General features: G+C 39.5%; 1 long non-coding RNA gene across 6 annotated transcripts in view; it reads left to right on the top strand.

The window, feature by feature from the left end:
* Positions 1–22,845, top strand: part of LOC139595075 (uncharacterized) — a 130,011-nt gene that overhangs the window by 52,313 nt on the left and 54,853 nt on the right. The window contains exons 2-6 of one of the 6 annotated variants that reach the window (XR_011680838.1): positions 3,206–3,276; positions 7,035–7,098; positions 12,109–13,624; positions 17,804–17,874; positions 18,163–18,336. This is a non-coding gene — a long non-coding RNA (uncharacterized lncRNA). Of the gene's footprint in view, positions 1–2,914; positions 3,285–7,034; positions 7,099–12,108; positions 13,625–17,803; positions 17,875–18,162; positions 18,337–22,845 lie in introns of those variants that run through there. The other 5 variants (XR_011680841.1, XR_011680836.1, XR_011680839.1 and 2 more) reach the window with 5 other exon arrangements.

The raw sequence follows: 22,845 nt of genomic DNA, 5'->3' as shown, positions 1-22,845 counted from the left end.
GGAGGCACCTGAGCAAGGGAAAGAGGGAAACAGATGAAAGACATTTCTAAAGGAAAGCTCTGTGAGGAAAGAATACTGGTGTGGCAAACACTGAGAAATCCTTCTTCTATATTTTCATCAGCGTAGATTTCCCATACCCCCCTGGGAAATGACACCAAAGCTGCCACATGCCCACTGCCTTCCTGGAGAATCTGGTTCACAGCTGGGCCTTGAAAATTTCAACTCATTCCTTGTTCTCAGTACCTTTTCCCTCTTGAGTTACCCAGGGGCTGAGCCCTGTGGGGCAGAAACCCTACCTTGGCATTTTCTGTTTATGATGTTCAGCGTGATAAATCCTCAGTCTTACTGGGGCTGGGTGTAAGTGTAGCACAGATAACACAGTTACAGACATAACCCCTGCAGAAACCACACTTGTACATAGATTTGCATAGTGACACATCCCCTATGGCCTTTAGATTGTATATTCCATATTTTTCTGTACTGCAGAAAGGTTTTAATGAAGAAAACACATTCATGTTGCTGTTGTTGCAATATAGGCTGGTAATAACTTCTCAGTTAAGGAGCTTTCTAAATCTACTACAGACTTTTGAAATGCAAACAACTTTTTTCAGGTATAATTTGTTTGTTGAAGTCATTTATGACGTTGTGATAAACTGTGTGAAAATTAATAAGAAGAGATTATGGTTTCACTAAAATTCCAGGCAGAACTGTTACAACAGTGAAATTTCTTGTTTAATTTCAAATGTCAGTAAAGGTAGCACAGAAGGGCTCAAACTTAACCTTATAAAAAAGTTAAACTTCATATTTTCAACTTTGCTCCAATGTAAAAGTTCTTCTCAAGTAACATTTATGTAATTGTTTTCCAAAATCAGGAAGTTTCTTTTCCTGTTTTATAGGAGTTTTAAGAAATCGTTAGATATTCTTGCTGTCTGCTGGCTCCTCTGAGCTGACATTCTGCTTGTACTTATCTGAGATATTATGTAAGACCAAGAATTTCAGTTATTTTCTAGTTAGACAAGGGAGTATGTGAGCTAAGGATGGCACTTGGTCAATAAATCCGTTCACTTCCTTTGCACTTCCTTTGATCTCCAAGGAGGATTTTGCCATCCTCTTCAAAGAAAACAATATCCGCTGATGTCCATCTTTTCTGATTCCCTCTTGATATCTTTCTTTCTTTGTGACCATCATTGTGGCTTCCTGACTGCTTTCATTTGGTAGCTAACTGAGATATACTTGAAGTATTTACTCTTTTTTCATGTCTCTGTTTTCTTGGCCCTGTTCTCATCTTACCAACATTTTAATTAGTCTTATTTTCTGTCTCTTCCTCCTAAAAAGGCAGACATTTTTCTTTTCTGTTTGTTTTTTACCATTTTTTATACTGTTCTCTTCATTTGATACTCTTTTCCTAAGTGATATTTTTTACTAATTTAATGATTATCTCCAATTTGCATGTCTGTCTGTTTGTAATCTGCATATTTGTATATTCCCTATGGCACTATTACTTCTGGATGAATGTTTGTTACACAGCAAGAATATCCTGTAAATACTACTTAGAAACTTTTTTCAAATCATGTAATCACCTTGCAGTTCTATTTTGAATTCCCATCCTAAAGGAAAAAAAAACATACCTATCTAACTGCATTAGCCATGTGAGGTGAATTACCCAGTAGCTCAAGAAGGGATTGTGATTTCACCTCATTAGAAGGTTTTTCTCTTTTCTTCTCAGGTTTTATAATCAGTAAATGAGAAAGATCACAACTGTCATCTGCCCAGCCCTGGGGCAGTGTGAGAAAAAACAAGAAAGATGTTCTTTTAGCAATTGCTTCCCATGTCAATGCACAGAAAGGAGTTTTCATTTAGTTTGTTGGAAAACAGCATCTTCTGCTGAGAGGAAACTAATGCAAGTAACAAATCTGGATTGGCAGACTATGGAAGGAACAGGATGTACCAGGAAACAATCACCTACTCATCAAGGAAGTGGAAAAGCTCTAAACTTATTTTCTACTACTTTGAATTTATATCTCAAAATATGGCAATATTTGTTAAAATAAATATTTTTTTAAATCACGTTAAGACAAACTAAACTGATTTGGCTGAGATATGTGAACAATTCAATGGCTTTGCAGGCAGAGGATTTAATAAGTGATACTCTACACATACCTAAGAAAATAATTTAGTTTTGACTCGGTTCACTTCGTTATAAATACTGCCTTGATGAAGCAGAAAAAAAAAATTAACTAAAGTTATTCTAAAGGTTATATTTAGATTAAAATTATTTTAAAGTCCTATTAAAATTAGTAAAATTTAGAGAATGGCAGTATTCCTGTGATTGAAAAGGCTGATGTATGTTGTTTTTCACTCAGTGCATCATTAAAGAGGAGGCAAACTGTTATGTTCAGCTGGGCTGAACTGAAAATAATAATGGAACTGAGATGGGTGTGTTTCAAAATTTGAGAAATCTGACCAGTATATGCAGTGTTTCTCTGGAAAAGCAGATAATTTCAGGAATGACCTCATCCCAGAGTATAGATATCACCTACTTTGTGGATCTAAATTGACCTTTCTAGATGATTTCATGTAAGTACACTCTATACTGTAATGAAACTATCTTTAGTGTCTTATACAATTTTACAGTAGTATTTGTTGTGAAAATGAGTCTTGTAGATAACTTATGGGCTTGATCAATTATTCTAAGATGTTTGCAAGACCTTGAAATTATTATCCTTCTGTTATGAGAGAGAAAATCTTTATCATTGGATGCACAGCTGGATCTCGTCTTTAATGTGCTTGGAAATTAAGAGAGGCTGATTTTATAAGTCATTACAGTAGAATATTTTTTGGCTCTGCTCCATTAAAGTGGGTGGGATTCATCTGAGATACAGCTGAGATCAGGTTCAGGCTGAGAAGACTGAGGTATTTCACTTGCAAACTCTACAATGAATTTTTAATAATGAATATAATCAGCAGTATTACCAACCACTTAATGATGCAGAGGCAGGTTTACCCCAATGCACTTGCTTATTATATGTGTTCAGGGAACAGCAGTGAACTTCATGTTACAGGAGTATTTTATACACACTTTGTACACACGAGAAGAAATTACTGAAAGTCTGAGCTTGGATTTTGAAATGTGAACTAAATTGTGTTTTATGGTGCTACTCTTTTAAACCTTTTTCTTTTCTTTTTTTCTTTTTTTTTTTCTCAGAAAAGGAAATGCAGTAGAAGTTGGATTTGTTAATAGCTTTCTCTGACCTGTTATGAAATATTTCAAATTTGGTAAGTAGGTAAGAGAATTAAAATAAATTGCTTTTACAAGGGGGTATAATTTTTAAAATAATTTTTCATGGACACATTTGTTTTGGCTAATTCCATTGATTATGAACTATATCTTTCTCAAAGCTTCTTTGGGTGGATGAAAAGTTTTGTACTATGCAAATACAGGTTGTAATTATCAGTTAGCTCTTGTTCCTATTGGCTATGCACCAATTTGTTCTAATACAGTTAGTATGAAATGTGTGGTTTCTGCTGTAACTATTAAAATTTCAGTCTCTGCTGTCAGTAGTGGACATGATTTTCAAAGTAAACTCCAGTGGCAGGTGAAATGCCACAAGTTTTGAAAGAGTCAAATATTAAATATATAAAATTAGAATATATAATCTTGCCCCACATAAATGAATGGATAAAATTCCTTTAATTTCTATGATCAGGAATCTGGCCTGAAGCATATGGACTTAATTAGGAACTGAGATCTTTAAAAACATGGCCTCTGTTTTAAGTAGGTCTGTGTCAGGGTCAAGGTGGGAGGGGCACCAGGCAAGTGACTGCATGAGTTTCAGGAGGGAAATGATGGATTTCCAGAGGACTTTGGGTGAGCATGCTCTTTCCTCCAAGCAGGGCACTCCAGGACTTAGAGTGACATTTTCCTGCTACCTACATTTACCTGCTATGAGTTCTTGACTAGAACTCGTGTGTGGGACATGTGTTAGGGTTGAGGTGAGATTTTTATAGGCCCAGCAGGCAGGTCACAGACAAGGTTCACATCTGTTTGCACCTTGTGCAAGGCCCACACCCTTAAATTATAAGCCTCTTCCTTTTCAGCCATGACTCTTCTCTCCTTTCTGCACCTTCATAATCAAGGTTGGAATTAATTCTCTAACACTTTGGAACTCAAGATTGGCACATTACAGCCAAATAAAAAAGAAGTGAGATGGTAACTGAGATGGAGAGAGGTGTTTACAATGTGGAGTAGCAGGGTTGTGTAGTAGTGTATAATTCATGTGTGGTCTGCTGAAAAGTGCCAATCTGTGCAATCCATAGTGGCAAAAAGCCAGAAAAGAGGCTACAAAAACTGGCACCAAGTGACGACAAGGTACTACAGTTTGAGTAGAGGTACTAGAGGTACTCTAGCTACTTAAGAGTTAGTAGCCCATGACATGTAGGGGAGAAGGAAGATATGGGGGTTTAGTGCCTCTTTCTATGCAAAGCCTGACAAATCAAATTCTGACTGACTTGTTACAAAACAAAATGTTAGCATGTCATCAAGTCATAAGGATGGAACAGTTAAATCAACACAGATTTTATCTGGGGAATGTATGGAAGAGCAAAGATAGGGAGGTGTTGAAGGCAAGAGAAGACCACAGAGGCTCACTTGGAAGGATCTGTGCAATGTTCTGTGAAGATATGGCGATCTCCCTCCTCCAGTGCCCACCATTTGTGAAGGGGGCATGGCTGTAGTGCAGGAAATCTGCTGGCAGACAGTCCAGACCCACATGAAGTGTGCAGAGAACCAGCTTGGTCTCTTACCTCATGGGATTTGAAATGGGATTGGTGTTGTCTGTTTTCAAGATGCCTTTCTATTCCCAAGAGATTCCCTTATGGATATTGTCAGGGAACTTACAAAAGTGGCTTTTCTCTCACGTGAGGATTTGAAAAGCAAAAGGCTCATGATTTTCAAATCATGCAACATAGCTTGATATCACTCATGAAGTGACACACAAGTCAATGGGGGAAAAACAAATATAATAAGTGAAACATTTTCAGTATTTTTCTTCAGTGGAAAAGTACAGTGACACTTTAAATGTACTGAAAAAAAAAGGCAGCTAATATTTTAATTTTGTATATATAAATATGTATGTGGAAGCTGTTATTAACACACATCTTACTGTAATGATTCATACAGATGTTAAGTAGGATTATGAGACAAATAAAGGCATAACCATTCTCTTAAATCATGCTATACTGATCAAACAGTTCTGTGCAACATCCCAGCTATTCACTTACAACAAGAAAAAACATGATTAGTGCACATTAGTAGTGTGGTAAAATGGTAATAGTCACCAAGTACACATTACCCAAGCAAAGAGTACTAAGAAACAAAGCCAAGTTTACCATTATGACCAATTTACACTCATTTAAGTTATTAAAAAAATAATATTAATTTCATCAAATAACTAATGTAAGCTTGTATTTGCTGATTCAACAAACCTCCAAATGCTGCTTAATTTTAAGCATGTAAGTTAATAGTTTTCATCCTGGGGTCCATAGGTGCCTGGAAGACCCTGGCCAACAGAAATAAGAAGAAAATTTTTAAAATTCATTGTTCTGCTGGTAAACTTACAAGAACAGCATGTTAAAAAAGGACAGTTAATCTAAACACTCTGCCTTCTTGTCCATCTGAAAGTTAAACATGTGAGATTATGGAATTTCAAAACTGTAAGCAAACTATACATTAATTCAACTTATTATTAGACATACTAGTTTACTGCTGTAATAGTTATTACCATCACTTAAATGTTGGCTGTATAAATCTCTTTATTTTTATGTTATACAGAATAAAACCAAGAAACACTCTGGAATACAAATAGATTAAACAGTGAGTTGGAGATACACTATGAGTATTTGTCCCAAGTGATATCATGGCACAAAAGTTAAGGCAAATTCATTTCTCAGTTTTAAACCTTTAAAATGCTACAGGGTGGCAACTACTTTCTCTAATACAAATCATTGTGCCTTGTGTTCTTACCAATTGCTGTGTCCAACAAGCCCTTTGGTCAAAATAAAAACTGATGAACAGACTCAACAATTTATGTTGAGCTCTTTTACGGAGCCACATGTGTGTGACAGCATTCATATGGCAGGTCTGTACCTTGTAAAGAGATAAAAAGAGTATTTTTGCTGTGGCACCATTGTGTATTTGTAGCTGAGTGGAGAGGTACGACAGGATTAGGAAATAAGGATGATGTGAAACACAAAGATGATCTAGTTGGTTGGGTGTTAACCAGTGGTTGGAAGACCAGAGGTAAAAATAAATTTGGATAAAATTTCCGGCTGAAATTGTTTCCTGTTCTGCCACGTCATTGCCCTGTGGCCTCCTGAGAGTCACAAAGACCTAGAAAATCTGAAGATACTCAGGCTCCTACCTTCCCTTTGAAAACAATAAGGATATAAGTATCTGAATACCTTGGTGAAAAAAAGCCTTTAATCCTTGTGTTTGCTTCAACTCCCTTAGAGATAAATAGTGCCTCTCTGAGAATGTGATCATTTAGGTGTGAAGTTTCAAGATATTGTAGTAAAGAGGCCACAGAAGTACCTAAAGCAGCTGCTTTTCAGCAGGTAGAGACTTCACAGCAGCATTAAATTTTGGCTGTTTTGGTATTTGTTTGTTATCTGCAGCAGTTTTGGTTTTTATTTTGCTTCTGTGAGCACTCTGCGGGGGCTACCTTTGGTCTTGGTTATCACTACAGATTCTGCTTTTATTGTTGTGTTATGGAAAAACCTAGTACCTTAGCCTGAAACTGTTTGGAGTTCAGGATAGTAGAGGAATGATGGGATTTGAATCATCAAAACTATGAATCAGATGAACAGGATTTTTTTTTTCAACAAAAGTTTATTATAGTTTTAATTTTTCTTTGCAGAGCTCTGTTTCTTGAAGCACTTTCCCTAAGCTAAGGCCAGAAAAGCCAATGCTCACATCTCTTTTCATTCTCCACATTTTCTGGCACAAAGATTGATCTTGAATTTTATTTTTTCCCCAGGAGGAAGAACCCAACTGTACAAAATAGATTCAGATCTCTACTGGGTACTTTCATAAAACTAATGGTAAGTTGCTGTGCTCCCAGCTGGGCATGTTAGCTTTCCATCTTGATTTTGGATAAATGCTATTCGAATAGAAGGTATTTATTATTATTATATGCTGAGCTGAAAAATTAATGCAGAACTGGGTCTGTAGTCCTGACTAATAATTTTGCCAAAGGGAGAGGACAACTGGTCTGGAGAGTCAGTAGAAAAGCTCTGCCAAATATAGCCATAGGAGAAGTGCAAGGTAATGAAACACTGAAGTAAAATGAAGTGCTTGGCAGCTTCTGGAACAGTTGAGAACATCTCTCTGCAGTATTCACAGAGCCTGCCTCATCAAAGTCTCTAATGATCAACCAGCTTAGAGAATGGGATACCTGCTATGGAAATGTACAGGACCTTGCACAGTGGAGGGAGAGGATTTGTCATGGAGCCAGACAGATGGCCTGACTTCATCTTAATTAACCTTAAATACCCTTTGATGCTGAGAGTGCACTTATCCCAGGTTGGCTGGTCTGTTCTGATGGAACAAGGATAAAACCTCTCCCCAGAATGCATGGGGACCTTGCTCCTGCAGGCACCACCCCACTCACACCTTGACTTTAGGGGTTGATGCTCACACCATGAACATGTCTCCAGACATCACCCCGTGTGTGTGGTCACCTTCCCCAGCTCCTGGGGGGTGTTATAGAAAGGGCTGTTATTCCCATGCTGCAAGTTGAGCCTTGGTGGGCTGTGCCTCTTACTTAAGCTCACAGCTGGTCTTTGAAAGAGCAGGAGTTGTAGCCCAACCCACATCTCCCACCTTGCACCAGACTGGGTGTTCTTTGCCTCATTCATCCTTGCAGAGAGTGAAGCAGGTACATCCAGTACAACCCACATCTCCCTGGCAGGAGAGGAGGGGATCATTTTGCAGACAGTAACACACTGTATAGTGACTCCAGGATGACAGGGTGACATCCACAAAGCCCACTTTGGTGTCCTACCCAAAACCATGCCATTGGGGAATTGTGAAGCTCAGAGTCATCTTGACTAGTTTCTGTTCTGTATATATATTACTGGGGTTTTGCCATACTGCCTGAGGCAAACTCCTGTCAAACTAAATTACATATGGTCACACAGGTGCAGATGATGAACTGCCTACAAGCTCATAATAGAGGTGTTAATGTAGAGGTTGGTCTAGAACAGCTCAGATCTGGACTGCTCAGCCTGAATTGTATCTTCAATTAATTTAGATTTATGTGTAACTACCAATCCCTACTGAGTCAATTAAGTGTCTGCATCCAGAACTGGTAAATTAGGTTTTTGGGACAGGGAAATATTTTGTCAGGGCAGAGAGACAACTGACAAATAAATTTCAAGTTGTCTTGGAGACCTGGAGAGAGAGACACTCTGTTCTGTAAAAGCAGCAAGGGCCTATGGTATGGTTCTAAAAGTCATATGGCATCACCTGAATTCTGAACCTCCTTTTATTCTAAGACTTAGAAGTTCAGGCCAGACACTGTTAGAACTAGTCAGTGATGGCATGGCAAAGTGAGCTCTACCCACACACACAGTCCAGTGATCCTAGGGACACAATTCTGGAATGCAGCACAGACTTCTGAGAGGTACTCAGCAGCTTCAACCCTCTTAGAGCCCCTGGGAAGGGAGGATGCTCAGCATGTTGTCAACGTGGACTCTAAAGTGCATTTCAGTTGTGTGCCTACCAGGCTCACAGGTGGGATATTTAAACTCTCAGAACTCAGTCAAATAAGCCCAGTTTACCTCACAGCCAGACTAAGTGCTAATTCCTCAGTTAAGATTATTTCCACATTAAAATGGAATGGATCCATTCCATGTTGGCTGCTTAGTACTTGTAAGAACTAAGGTCAAAATATATTTTACAGTTTGGAAACTGTATTTTTGTCATTCACTCAATAGTGTTTGAAATCTTCATGTTTGAATTTCACAACAATAATAATAGTATTGCTTTTGAATGAGAGCTCAGCATAGCAATTATCAGCTGAGACAAAATGAATGTTTAAAAAATTATCACTATCTGAACCTAAGCTTTTATAGTGCAAGATGTTTTAATCTAATTGAGAAGAAATCCTGATATTCTAATAAAATAAAGTAACTGGAGACAAAGTGAAATAAATAGCAGCAATAACAATACTTCTTGTGATTAAATATTTCACATTTCAAGGATACCTATTCACAAAACACTTAAATAGCTCATCAGTTTGGCCAATTTCTCTTGGTTGTGAGGAATGGAATGTGTTAATCTGAGTGGACATTATCACTGTACATCTACTTTAGAGAGACAGTTTATGTCCAAGCTTTTGCAATTAGACTGCCTCCTGTCTGTGTAAATAAATCAGTCACTTACAGTGCACATTTTGGTGAACCACAGTCACTTGGAGGCTTGGATTCTCTGTAGATCAAAGGGCAAAACACTTCACAGAAGAGATCAGCTGAATGGGGAGAGCAGAGTTATGGGAGAAACTTGCTAACTGATGAGCAGGCAATGTGCTCTGGAGGTTGTCAATCACGTTGTGTTCCTTTGATACAAACACATGTTTATTTTTAGACTCTTTGAGCCTTGCTAGTACTGGGCAGCAGAGCCAATGTACAGCAGGGTTCTCAGCTGATGTGCTGGAAACTGGGAGATCTCAGCACTTCTCACAGTTAGTCCCTAGACTGGGACAAGATGGTGGCCATCCTGAAAAATAACCAGAAATTAAGATGGCACTTGAATTTCCAGGAAAATGCTTCTGTGAGTGTCTCAGTATTTAATAAAGGGTGTCTGATGTGCTCAGCTGCACAAGCATACACAAATACATAAATATGGCTTTTCTAGATTTGAATCTATCCTTACAAAAAATAAAATAACATAATTGATGTCTGTGGCATTACACCTGGTTTCTAGAAATGCTGAATGGGGCTCTTTGTACAGGTCCATAAAGTTCTCTTTACTACACATGTAATTATATTGATGTAATGTCTGTCTTTCCCTTTTATGATAAAGTAATACACAAACCCCTTCTAACTCCTTACATCTTTTATTGTTTTATTTTATAAATCTAAAGAAAAAGTGGTTCATAACAGTCTTTACAAACAAGCTGCATCTGTTTAATATTAAAGTGAAAAAAATCATAATAGAACCATTACATAGAATATCCAAATAACCTGAGGAAAAATAGCATCCATCTGGCCATTGGTATAACTGTTTTTTACATCAGTTGGATGTTTCTGGGATTGTAAGATTCAACACTTATCTTTAAGTAGAGTGAGTTTCTAAAGATGTAGCATCCAGAAACTTGTGAGTAATCTGTCTGCTTAGAAGTACAATATTGTGTTACCAGATCTGCTGAGCAAAGGCACAATAAAGTTAATCCTTTGGTTCTGGAAAAGCTGGAGGTATTGCAATGGCAGATGTGCTGAAACAGAAGTGTTTATGTTTGTTAGGGCATGTGAGGCAGCAACTCTGCCAGCTCACAAGTATTTGAATTTCCTGCAAACTTTTACCTAAGGGCTGTCATGGGGAAGGAAAAGAGCTCAGAAGGAGTCTCTGCACCCTGTTGGCAGACTGGAAAACCTCTTTTGGTGAATTGGTTGGCACACACCTGCGTTTTCTCATTGAACTTATTCCCTATGAATGGAGTCATTATGGCATTAAAGTGCTTTTGGTATATGGGGTACAGTATTACCAAGATCAATACTCTGTTATATTTAATATATTTTCCACCTCTTACTACACCATATGGAAAAGAATAAAAATTTTAGGTCAAGGATTTCATACTGTGGAGGTGTGAAATGACTCTGGTTTGGCCAGAGCTTAGAGATGGAGATGCCTTCTGGACCTTTGCAAAATTGAGCTCCCCAGAGAAGCCTGTCAGACTTTAAACTCACAAAGCCAGGTTGTGCAGAGCACAAACAAGAAGGGTAATCTTTTGATGAGAGGAAACACAAAGTAGCTGGGTAAGAACTAAAATAAAAATCAGTCATTTATAGCATTTTCCCTGCCTACAAAATCTTTTATGGCAGGTCCTTTCTTCCATGCCTGGTAATAGTTGACTTGGGGACTTCAGATTGCAGTTAATTCTGTCCAAACTAAAGAAAATCCTTCCCTCTGTCCCTTTTAATGCTTTGCTGGCTGGTGGCTGCCCTTTCCTACCATCATTGTGGGACCTGCTGACTTCCAGCTCCATGCTATATCCATCTTTCCCAAAAGAAGGCACAGTTTCCCCCTTAGCAAGAAGGAGTTTTTGACTGGCCACTTTTCAGGGTCTGATTATACAGAGCTATAAAAAAGATGGTGATGCAGGAGGTCACAGTAGCACTTAAAAGAGTTTGTGCTGGGGATTTCAAAACATTATGTCACTGTCCCTTCCCTCAGAAGCTTTTAGTTGAAATCTCAAAGGCAATCAAAACACAAATGGAAATGGACTCCCAAAAGAGTGAAAAATTTCGACCTCACCAGCAAAGTGGCCACAAAAGAACTGGGAATAGACCACAACTGCACTGGTTCCCTTTCTATTTTCCATTCCATACCAACACAGTCAGACACACTCAGTTTGTTCTTTGGATGACCTGAACCCAGCTCCTTGGTCTTCTCACAAAAAATATCCTAGTTCTACATCCAATGCATTGACAGTTCTGTTCTTCCAGAGGAAAAAATCAATATGAGGAATGTCAGCAAAGCAGAGGGAGTCCCAGAGGTCCAGTATAAAAAGGAAAGACCAGAAGCCCCTGAACAGTACTCAGTGTTGGACAGGGAATGGCAGTAGTTGGAACAAAAGACAGAACAGTGTTCCTGACATAACAGTGGTATTTCCTCTGTTGTCACAGCTGAGCATCAGCACAGGGCTTCATCAAGAGCCAGAATACCACTGAACTAACTCCTGTATAAATACAGATTAAGAGGCCAGTCATTGCCCTGGACCATTTACAAAGTATGTAAGAGAGGCACAAAGAAACATCAATTACTGATGACATAATAAACAATAATCATAGAAATATAACTTTAAAATTTTGGTCTGATTTTTTTTGCAGATAGTTTCTCAGAAGAGTTTACATCAGCATTTTGAAGGAGGACAATGAAATTACTTGAAGTCACCAGAGCTGCAGCAGCATTTTGGATGGATGGATGGATGGATGGATGGATGGATGGATGGATGGATGGATAACAGGCAATAGGTTAAATCTGCACTCATCAAAAACACTAAAAAACCGGAAATCTCACCATCAGTACATAATATAAAGAGTGCAGGACCTTTAGCTTTGTGTAAGAGGAGAGAACTGTTAAAGTTTCAACAGAACTGAAGCATGAAGACCTAGAGAAGCTTAGGTCAGAAATTATATCAAAGTATGTGTGACAAGTAGGAAGAAGATTCTGTCTGGGTGGTTCAGCCTAATTCAGAAAAACTCCTTGTTTGACATCATAACAAGCTCCCCAAATAGGCTTTAGGGCTCTTATTTGCCATGTGTAGTTTTTACTGTGCTTGGTGGTAGCAAGCAGTCCATTTGCAAAATCTGAAGAGAAAAGGAGGTTATTTGGAATAGAATGTTTACTGCAATATTTCTGTGGAGGGCTATGTTTTCAGGTCAGGTGTAAAAGACATGAGAAAATAATCACAACAGAACTTGTGAAACTTCTAGAGGAGAAAAAGCCAGATGAAGAAAGTCCTTCACAGAAGTTCAGGAAGATAAGCCATCAGGTTGCTCATGCTCAAGGAGTAGATATCTGGCAAATCAGAAAGAAAAATTATTAGGTGTTGGTCCTTACATCAACAAGAACCTGTAAGAGATTTTGCATAAGCAACTTTGGTGGAACATTAAAGTCAGATTCCAAAGGGCTTGAAATAAAAGTAGAACAGAAGGCTAATATAAACTCCAGGCAGTGATTTAGATTTTGTGTTCACTATTTGCCTAGGAGTGGAAGGGATCTTGTAGATTACCAAGTCCATTCCTCTGCTGCTATGAGCAAGAGTATCTCATAGTCTATACATTTACTAAGCTTCACAAAACAATTCTATTTATTTTCTTCTTAGTTTTAGTGGAAAGCACAGTGGTATAGAACTTCAGTCTTTTGATAATCAGAAACTTTAATTTATGGGCTGGATTTATTAATTGCTCATTAGTAATCATTTGTTCTTGTGTCGTCATTGTCCATTTGCTTAAGTATCTTTTCTCTCGCTTTAGTGCCTAACCTGAATGTATCTATAGAGAGCAATTATATTCACTCTCAGCATGAGTGAGCTTAGAGATGAAAGGGAGAAGGAAGCAAATATGTTGCTTCAGCCTGGACCAGCTGGAATCTCTTTGTTCAGACTCATGTAAAATGTTTTGCAGCAGCTGAATCTGGAAGCAGCATTTGTGCAGCTCATAGAAATATGATACAGATCTCACCACCTCACAGCCAGATGAGATGGGAATGGACATAGCAAGCAGGGATATTGTTTGAATATCCATGGGTGCTGCGGACCTGAGAACACCAAAACTACAGTCCAGCTTAGCTGGAGAAAAGACATCTGCTTTTAACTGATGTAAACACCCATGGTGAGCAATTGTAAGCATTTCCCATTATCCCTTGTATTTTTCTAGTGTTGGGAGTTAGGTGTCTGTCTGTAATAGGTTATCACCACCTGTGGGGCTTATTTTGAAGAGACGTTGTCTGCTGTAGACTCTGGAGGCCATTCAGTCACTCTGGAGTCTGTTCTTTCCTAGCATTGTTGTAAGGCTGTGTCCCAGAGATCTTCACACTCAGCATAATTACAGAAGAGTGGGGATTGCCCATCTTTCAGACTTTGTGTACAAATTTCTAACACAAAATAGATTGAATAATTCAGTCACAACATTCTCCACCATAGCATGTGTTCAGATAAGTGTCTTAAAAGAGGACTCCTTAAGGGAAAGGAAATTGCACTAAACTATTATTTTGCTTGGTGGCATTTCATTGCCAGCATCAGTAAGCACGGCTGAACATCTATACTAAGAGATGTTGGATACTTTAAATGTGTGATTGTACCTCACCCCTTTGGATGTAAATCTGAACTGTCTGAGAGCAGTTTGTTGTGAATTGGTTTTTTCAAACACATTTTTTATAGGAAGGGTTTTTAGATCTAAAACTGTTTATTCCTCCTATATGTGCGCCATTCATGTTGAAAGTATGATTTTTTTTCCAATCAAAATTTTCTTGGGATCAACTTCCATCAACTGCAAAAGCAATGGAAAGTTAATGGCCTTTAATTCTGTCCAAGATGCATAATTTATAGTAAAATCAAGAAATAGAATAAGATGATGACCATTGCACCTGCAGTAGATTAGTTACAATGTGGAATAATGCGTCTCATCAGCTCTTTTCTTCTGGAAAGTGGTGTTTTATCTTGGCTTAAAGCTAAACCCTGCCCTCTCCTTGTAACTGACCCTTGTGCATCTTCATGTAAGGGCAGAATTTGTACAAATTTGAGCTCTTCTCACAGTTCAGTACAAACCATTCTGTTTTTCCTAAGGGAGAGAGATATACAGGAGTAGTGCAGGTCAGGGTTGTGGTGAGCCACATAAGGAAGCCTGTGCAGTACCTGATTTAAGTGTAAGATTCTCACAGGGTTTTCAGAGAGGAAGAAAAATGGTGTGGTTGGCCATGGTGTTTTTCAAAGGACTCTGCATTAAGATTCTGGAGACAGGTTTGAGTTCACCTGGTCCTTTGCCATGTGCTTGCCTGATCAGAGAGGGAAGGCCCCATGGCCATGGAGGAAAGAATGTTGCAGTAAATAATCAGAAAATCAGTTTTGGCAGCCTACTCAGTGAAAAGGAATGAAAAAGCGGAGGTGGCAGGAGGATTTTTAAGGCTTTCAAGAAAGGTGGTGGTTTGCTCCAGCAGCAAAACACACAACTGAAACAAGGAGAAACCCAGTGTGGAAAAAGCCTGTTGGGTACTTGTCTTTGCACAACAACTTCTTCATCAAGAAAACAGCTTAAACACAATGAGTTGTGCAAAAAAACTCCAGTTTGCTGGCAGCGCCCTCAACTGTCTCCTCAAAACATCTGAGACACTGGTCTGGGTGCAGATTTAAAATAAAGGTGACTGAAGGTTGTCAGCAGACTGAAATCAGAAAAATGTGGTGACCAGGCACAGAAGGATGTACTCATGTGCTTTAGAAGCATGGGGCCTGCATCTCCCACAGGGAGAAAGAATTGGACCATAAAAAGCATTTTTCTGAGTCAGATTAGACCTGCAGACCACTAGCTGGACCCAACAGCTAAATAAATACCTCTGTAGGAAAATTTTAAATTCAGAGACATTTTAAAATGAAAATATAAAATGTTTCTCTTCAGGCTATGTCAGGGTGTTTAGGGAGGACCAAAGGAGACAAAAAATAAGAAATCTGTGGTATCAAAACTGAGTCTTTTTTTACCAAAAGAAGGGGTTTTTACAAAAAAAAAAAAAAAAAGAAAAAAAGAAAAACTCTTACTTGAACTGTAAGAACCAGTAAAATGAAATGTTCAATTCCTGTGAAGACCTTTATTTTCAACAAACAAAACCTGTATGCTGTGAGAACACTCACTAGGCTGATTCTCTTGTTATAAAAATATGAAATGCCCAACATACCCAAGAAAAGACCCAATCTCTCAAGAGCTCCAAATCCAGACAGGAAGAAGGTAAAGCCACCCTGAGGAGCCTGGGCACTTCTCTAATGTCAGTGACTGACTGAAAAGCATCCCCAACCTTACAGTGATGATCAGCAGGGGCAAACTCTCCAGCTGGTGTGAAACTTCATCTCCTTGAGACCTGCCATAGCTTGGACAGTTCTATTTGGGTGCTGGCACTGAGAAGTCATGGCCCAGATCAGGGGCTACTGTGCTAGACACTGTATAAAGATATCACAAAAAGGCATGTGGCAGCAATGCCACACAGTTGTGGGATTTCTTTTTGTTTTAATTGGAAAAAAACTCAACCCTGCAGTTATCTGATGCTCTAGGTCTATGTACAAAGCACATTTAAAAATACAATAGGCATTCAAATGGGAACATTATTAATTAAAAGCCTCCACGTACTGTACAAATGAAACATTCTTCTCTCTACCTACTCAAGTCATTCATTCAGAAAAATCCTGGGAAAATAGTTAGGCTTTGCAATGTGCCCCATAGGTCAATGTATTCAGACTCCCAACAGACCAAGTGGAAGGAGTGAGTTCCAGAACAGCAAAATCTTCACTGCCAACTCCCTCTCAAAGGGAGCACATTCAGAAATGTGCACACTCACAGGAAAAGTCTCTAGCTCTTTACCCAGCTCCAATTTTAAATGAGTCCTTTAATATATGTATGTCCAAGCAAGGAAGAGGTGCTGACCTATGTTCCTGCCTGGAGCACAGCAGTGGGAAGGACTTTGAAGCCCTGTAGGGTTTCAGACCCACAGCTTGCCTGCCTTAGTTTTTTTTCTACTGTGTATGTCCTAAAGGGATCAATTTATACTATATATTTATATTTATACCACAACAACCCCTTTTCTCTATGTCCAGCTACACCATGTCCCTTTTATTTAATAACAGAGGTGTCCTTGAGAGCCAAACTGTCCCTGGGCAACCCAGTGACAGGATGTTCCAGAGCATATCCGTAAGTGCTGGTCTCACAACTGTTTACTTTTATGAAAGTCCCATATCAAAAGTCCTTTTTTAGTATAAGGATGGGTCAAAGTCTGTCTGCTGAAGCCAGAGCCAAATTTGCCTCATGCTTTAAAGTTTGGTGTTGTATTTCAGATCCATCCCCTAAATCAGACTGGCTTTCAGTGTTCAGATCAGAACAATCCCTATCTTATTTGCTTGCTGGCTGCAAAACAGTAGGAAGATTGTCAATACTCTGCCCAGGCTCTAATTAAAAATCCAAACTCAAATTTAATATTTCAAACATTATTTAAAATATATTAAGATAGTCAGTCTATTGCTGTTGCTCATTACTCTGTTGAAACCTAATATTACTAACAGCATGTACAGAGGACCTGGAGCATGAATTAATAATGAGGTGCTTGTGCTGGAAAACATGCAAGTGCCTGGTTCCCCAAGCTGGCAGGGACTGCTTTGCTCTTCTCTGCACACTGATCAAGTTATCTGCTCACCAAAATCATTGGGAAGGAAAGTATTTCTGATTACTTTGCTTCCTCTGATGGCCATTCCCCAAAAAATTTTCCCAAAGATGACAGGCCATCAGAAATTAAGGGGGCTACCCTGGGGCAAACCCTTTAGCCCAAAGGCACTGTGCTGTGGATCAAAGAGCAGTGCTGGTACTTGAGTGTCACCCTCCAGTGGGGGAGCACCCCCGTGCCCTCTGCCTGCCCTTCCCTGCTGCATGAAGTCTCTTCTGGAGGCTTTTGAGATGAGGTTTAATCCCTCTATCTCCTTGTCCTAACAGAAAATAAATCTGGATGAGAACAGAGAGAAAGAGCACGTGGCTTGTTAGTGCTCTTGGCCCAGAGTGAAGGTATTGGAGGTGTTTGCAGGTTTTTAGTAGATTAGAGCAAGGACTTAGCGGGTCAGTGTGCCAGAATCAGGAAAGATGTGCAAGCTAGAAAATACTAGCACTGCTTGTAGCATGCAATGCATATACATTTATATATGTGTGTGTGTCTAAAATATATGCATAGAAAAAGTATTATAGTCATGTAAGCTGCATTTTAGCCATGTAGTGATGTAATATAGAGATTAGGTGTATTTATTTGTTCATACATTCCCTTCTTATGTATGCTTTACAGGAAGCTGGCTTTCACCTGTTCTACCAGTGCCCTGTGCTGGACTGCTCTGCCCATGCCCTTCTCTGCTGAGGGTGAGCCCAGAGACCTTTGTGCTTCCTCTGTACATGGACAAACATCTTCAGATTTGTAGAAAACAAACAACCATTGCTGAAGGTGTTTGTGCCCTGAATTTTAGCTGCACCCTGGTCTTATAAAGCCTTTTCCTTTCAGATGAATGTACTGTTAACCATAGTGCAGCACTCAGTTCTGTACCTACTGCCTTGTTCTCACCCTGTAAATTAAAAGGCGTGAAGGAGAAGGAAATTTGCCAGAGTGAATGAGAGAAATGATTACATAATTTTGTGTAATTTTTGATGCAGGAAACAATTTTCTCAGCACACCTGTTGAGGGGAGAAACAAGGCTCCTTCAACCATTAATCTGTGGGACCTCAGAGCTCAGCCTGAAAGCAAAGGCGAAACGAAATACGAAAATTGCAGTGCAGCAGAAGAGGAGTCAGCTATCTGCGGGCCTCTGCTGAAATCCCATCTTTCGGGTAGGGTTTCTTGTGCATTTTCGTGTTTTGGTCACCTGACAGCAGCTCTCTGGCCTAATTGGTTTCCTAGTTAACAGACTAAGTAATGATGTAACCAGAGTGTGTGGGAACCAGACCTGTGTGACAGATACAAGTTTTCCCAGCCACACTAATTTTGCCTGCTTACCTGGTTCTGCTGCTGGTTATCTGGAAACTTGAACTACTTAAAGGATATAATGAGCCCAGCAAAGGTTGAGACACAGCTTAGTCATTTAACATAAAATTATCCCCTGCTGCAAAACCTATTAACTTGTGAAGTCCAATTATTTCTGTTACTAAACAACACCGTGTTTTAAGAGATACGGCTGTGTCCACAGCTTTTATTTACTTTTTCTGTGGTTGGATGAAGTGAAAATTAGTTGCCTTTAGCCTAAAGGAGCAGATCAGCTCTGTTCAATTACAAGCCTGTCTCAATAACCACTTTCTACTCTTGACTGTCTGCTGTCCCCAGGCACACTCCCACCGTGTTGCTCATTTGTGCTTTTGATTTCTGTAGCTGAACATTGTTGCTATTGCCTGTATGACAATACAAGGGTTTCAGAAAGGCTCCAGCTAAGATCTAGGTCTTGCTGAACTGGGCACTATGTAAGCATTTAATGAGAAAGTCCTCTAAATGCAAAGTGGTTACATCCCAAACATAACTGACAGAGGTGGTGGTGGTTGACAGGAAAGTTTTGCAGCCTCGGAGCTGAACCTCTGAAACAGTAATTAAAAAAAAAAATCATCAGGAGAAACAGCCTCATGTAAAATAATCAAATTGGGAAAGGAAGGTGAGAGAGAAAGAGAGAGCCTGGCACAGAGGATGCCTGACCAGCTTCTTTCTCCACATGGCAGACAAAGAATTAAGGTCTCTAGATTTCTCTCTGCTGTAACATAAAATCCCAGTAAGCACATATAGCTTATAATGGGCAAAGGAGCAGCTTGAGCTGGGAATCTGTCTGGCACTTGTCATTTCTGTGGTCTCCACAGGCTGTTCCCTTGTATGTCTCTCTGCACAGCAGTTAAATATTTTCTTACAAGTCGAGGCACCCAGACTGCTGGATGGGCTACAGAGCCTGGGGCAAACTTTGCCATGACCCTGGTGGTTATTGTTCTGCAGCAAAGTGCAGCTAGTATGGCTGTGTCTGATATTTTTAAAAAGAGAGGAAAAAAGTTTTATGTTTGTTAGTGAGCATCTGGCTGTTCTTTCACTTTGCACTCACGCACACATTTGATAAATGGAAGTAACTGAGAGCAGAAGCAAGACAGTGGACTTTAAAGGTGATGTGAAACTGGCTTATGTTTTTCTTGAAAATAGGACTCTTAAATGTGATGACAGAAATCATGAAAGTAGCAGGGCTTTGCATACATTGATGCAGTTAATCCAGCCAGTAAAGGTAATGTTAAAAAAAGGACACCCCACAGTGTTTCAGTATCTTTCCATGCAAAGTTTATACGATGCCTAACACATACGCAATGGATCTGAGGCCTGACATTTATTTAAACTCTTTGGGAGCAATATCAAACATTAATGGGGATTAGTGTTAGAACTGGTGTAAACATAGCAAACAATCTGCTGTAAGTGTGTGCTCACATTTCCATATGTTATGTAGGTAAGCAGAGCCACCGCAAAGGAAAGAAACCTGGAGATGCAGTTCTCAGCTAACTGCCTCCAGGATCAGTAGAGGCAGTCACTAGCAGGGCACAGCTATCTCATGATATCACTATCTACACACTCATAAAATGCTGTCTGGAGCTGCAATTTAGTTTTGAAAAAGGTAAGAAAGATTTAAAGAGATGCAATTCCATTGTGCAAAGCCACTAAAAAACAGATTAAAATGATTTAGTACTTCCAGGTGCACTGTAATTCTTGGCAGGAAAAGCTAATTCCAGGTGTCTAACTTAAAAAAAAAATTAAAAAAAAAATCCAACCCTCTTGTCAAACCTGGATAAAAACATCAAGTTAGAAAAACAGAAGCTAAACTAGGAACAAAGTCCAAAGTACAACTGTAGAAAGAGCCTCTCCATTGAAGAAATTATTGCATATAAGTGAATCTCCCTATTACTTGAGTAAACATAGCTTGATTCTGGGCAATATTTCAAAAGAGATAAAGCTTTGACATGCATGAGCACATAGAAAGATGACATGTTCACAGTGGGAGGTATGAGGTGGGGTTTCCAGTAGTGCCAACATTTATCTCACACATACATACTTAGGGCCAGATCCAAAGCTGCTGAAGTAAGGAGCAAATCTTTCCACTGTCTTCAGCTGGTTTTGTATTCTACACTCACTCTCGCTAGGAGAAAAGGGAGGAGGAAATACATTTGTTTCCTTGTTTTCAGCCAAATTGTTTACACATTTTTCCTTCTCCTTTTAAGCCTGGGGAACTCTTGTTGTTAACTTCCTCAGGGGCAGGTCCTTAATCAATAGATGAAAATATAAACTGTACCACAAGGTGGAAAATACTATCATACCAGCTAAAGTTATTTGCTTCAGCAGCACATGTGGTAAGGGATATTTTTATTCCATAATAGAATACACATTGATTCATTTGGCACTTTTTTTTTAAAGAGTTTTTATTTATATGATGTGTTTATGGACAAATATGCATTGAATGCTTTTTAAGTCCTATTATGGTTTGGTTTTATTTCCACATGTTCAGATGAAATGACCATTACTGGGCCTAGAAACCTGCTGCACTAATGGAAGTTCTTAGACTTGGTGCCAGTTTTATATCCTGCAGGGGTAGTTGCCACTATATTAATATCCTGCAGGTCAAGTTATTTTTAAAAAACCCTCAACATATTTTGCAGGCTCTATGCAATTCAATATAGCGTCACCCTTAGTATGTGCCAGTTTTGCATCTGAATTGAGAGCCAGGGATCAGACCTCCAAGTGCCAGATCAGACCTCCAAGTAAGTAGGTTTTGCAGAAATCCACGGCCTCACAGAAGGAAAATGGACATGGCAACCTTGTCTCCCCAAGGTCTGTGTGAAAATTCTTTAAGGATCATCATTCTCTCTCTGAAAGAGTAAGAATTGTTGGGAAAACTGGGCTCTCTGCTGCTATGATCAGGGGCCAGGTGCTTGCTGCTGCACTCAGCTGCTTTTGCTCCAGTGAATAAATGATTTTTCCTGTGCTGTAACCTCAATTTAACAGAAAGGGGGTAGAGAAAGCCAATCCTTTCTCAGTCACTCCCTGACTTTGAGCACTGCTGTCAGCTGTGGGAGCCCAGGCAGGGTCGTGCCCGTGCTGGCGCATTGGCATTTCCCTGAGCTGAGAGTGACACACAGGAATTATGGAAACCTTTCTGCCTTTGCCTTGGCACTGCTGGGCTGGGTGGCCCTTTCTTGTGGCAGAGGAGCAACAAGGTGTGACTGTGCACAGGGCCAGGCAATTAACAGCCCAGCTGTGATTGCACAGGGATTTCTGGGGCCTCTCCTGTTCCCACACAGAATTATGTGCAGGGAGGAGAGGGGAGGGTACTTTTCATTTCATTTCTCCTCTCGCTGCTGAGATTGCACTAAGTCAGTACAGAGATCCTTATCTCAAAGCAGAAGGGAAAGTGAAATGTCCAGTTTTGTCACTGTTTGAGTGCTCTGATCTCTAGCTCAGAAGGCCCTGATTTTATTGCCATGGCATTGCTGTCAATTAGAAGTGGTGGTTCTGTCCAGACTCCAGCATTAGGGCAGACAGGGTCCAAAGTGGAGTTAAAGGTGTATCAAACTTAGCATAAAACTGCTTTGGGTTTGTGACATTGTGATAAACCTGTTTTCCGTTGAAAAACACCGAGGAGAGTTATAATTCTTAACTATCATTACAGACTCCCCAGACTATTAAGGCTGCATAAATATTAAAAGCTTGTTATTTACATTAGAACCATTATCTTTATAGATATCGGTGCTTGTAAAATGACTCATAATGCATAATTCATTCAACCACTTCTGCCCTTTTCTCTGTTTATTATTCATCTGCAAATAGACTTTGATTTTTACAAATTTGTTCATTATTCATATTATTCCAGGCTCTCTGCACATATTTTAGTGGTCTCCTTTGCTCGACACCTATTGTCTCCTACCCTATTTTTATCAATTTGCTTCTGTTGTTACTTGCAGAGTGTAATTGAACATTTGATAACAGACCTGAAACTCCCCCTGACTTTAATGAAGATTTACAGAATAGCTCTGGGGGTTCATGATGATGCTTCTGCCTCTGCCATGCAGCCCCTGACAGGACACAGCCTGCAGTCATTCATACAGCAGGCTCTGCCTTTTATTCCCACTTGCTGGAAATACAATAATCCAGAGAGTTCTGCATATGTGGCCAGGTTCTAAAGTCTGGGAAATTAACTTGTGTGTTTATGTACAAAGCAAGCATAGCAAGGCAGATTTTCCTGCACCACAGCCCAGTGTGGTTCGGGGAGAGAGCACCAGAATGGGACTTCAGATACCAGGTTCAGGTCTCCAGCCAACCCTTTCCATGCAGAGTTG

The sequence above is a fragment of the Agelaius tricolor genome, unplaced genomic scaffold (genome assembly GCF_023055355.1).
Source record: "Agelaius tricolor isolate 1412-34295 unplaced genomic scaffold, bAgeTri1.0.p SCAF_12, whole genome shotgun sequence".
Taxonomy (NCBI): Eukaryota; Metazoa; Chordata; class Aves; order Passeriformes; family Icteridae; genus Agelaius; species Agelaius tricolor.
The sequence above is the reverse complement of the archived record's forward strand: the minus strand, read 5'-3'. Positions and strand labels throughout refer to the sequence as shown.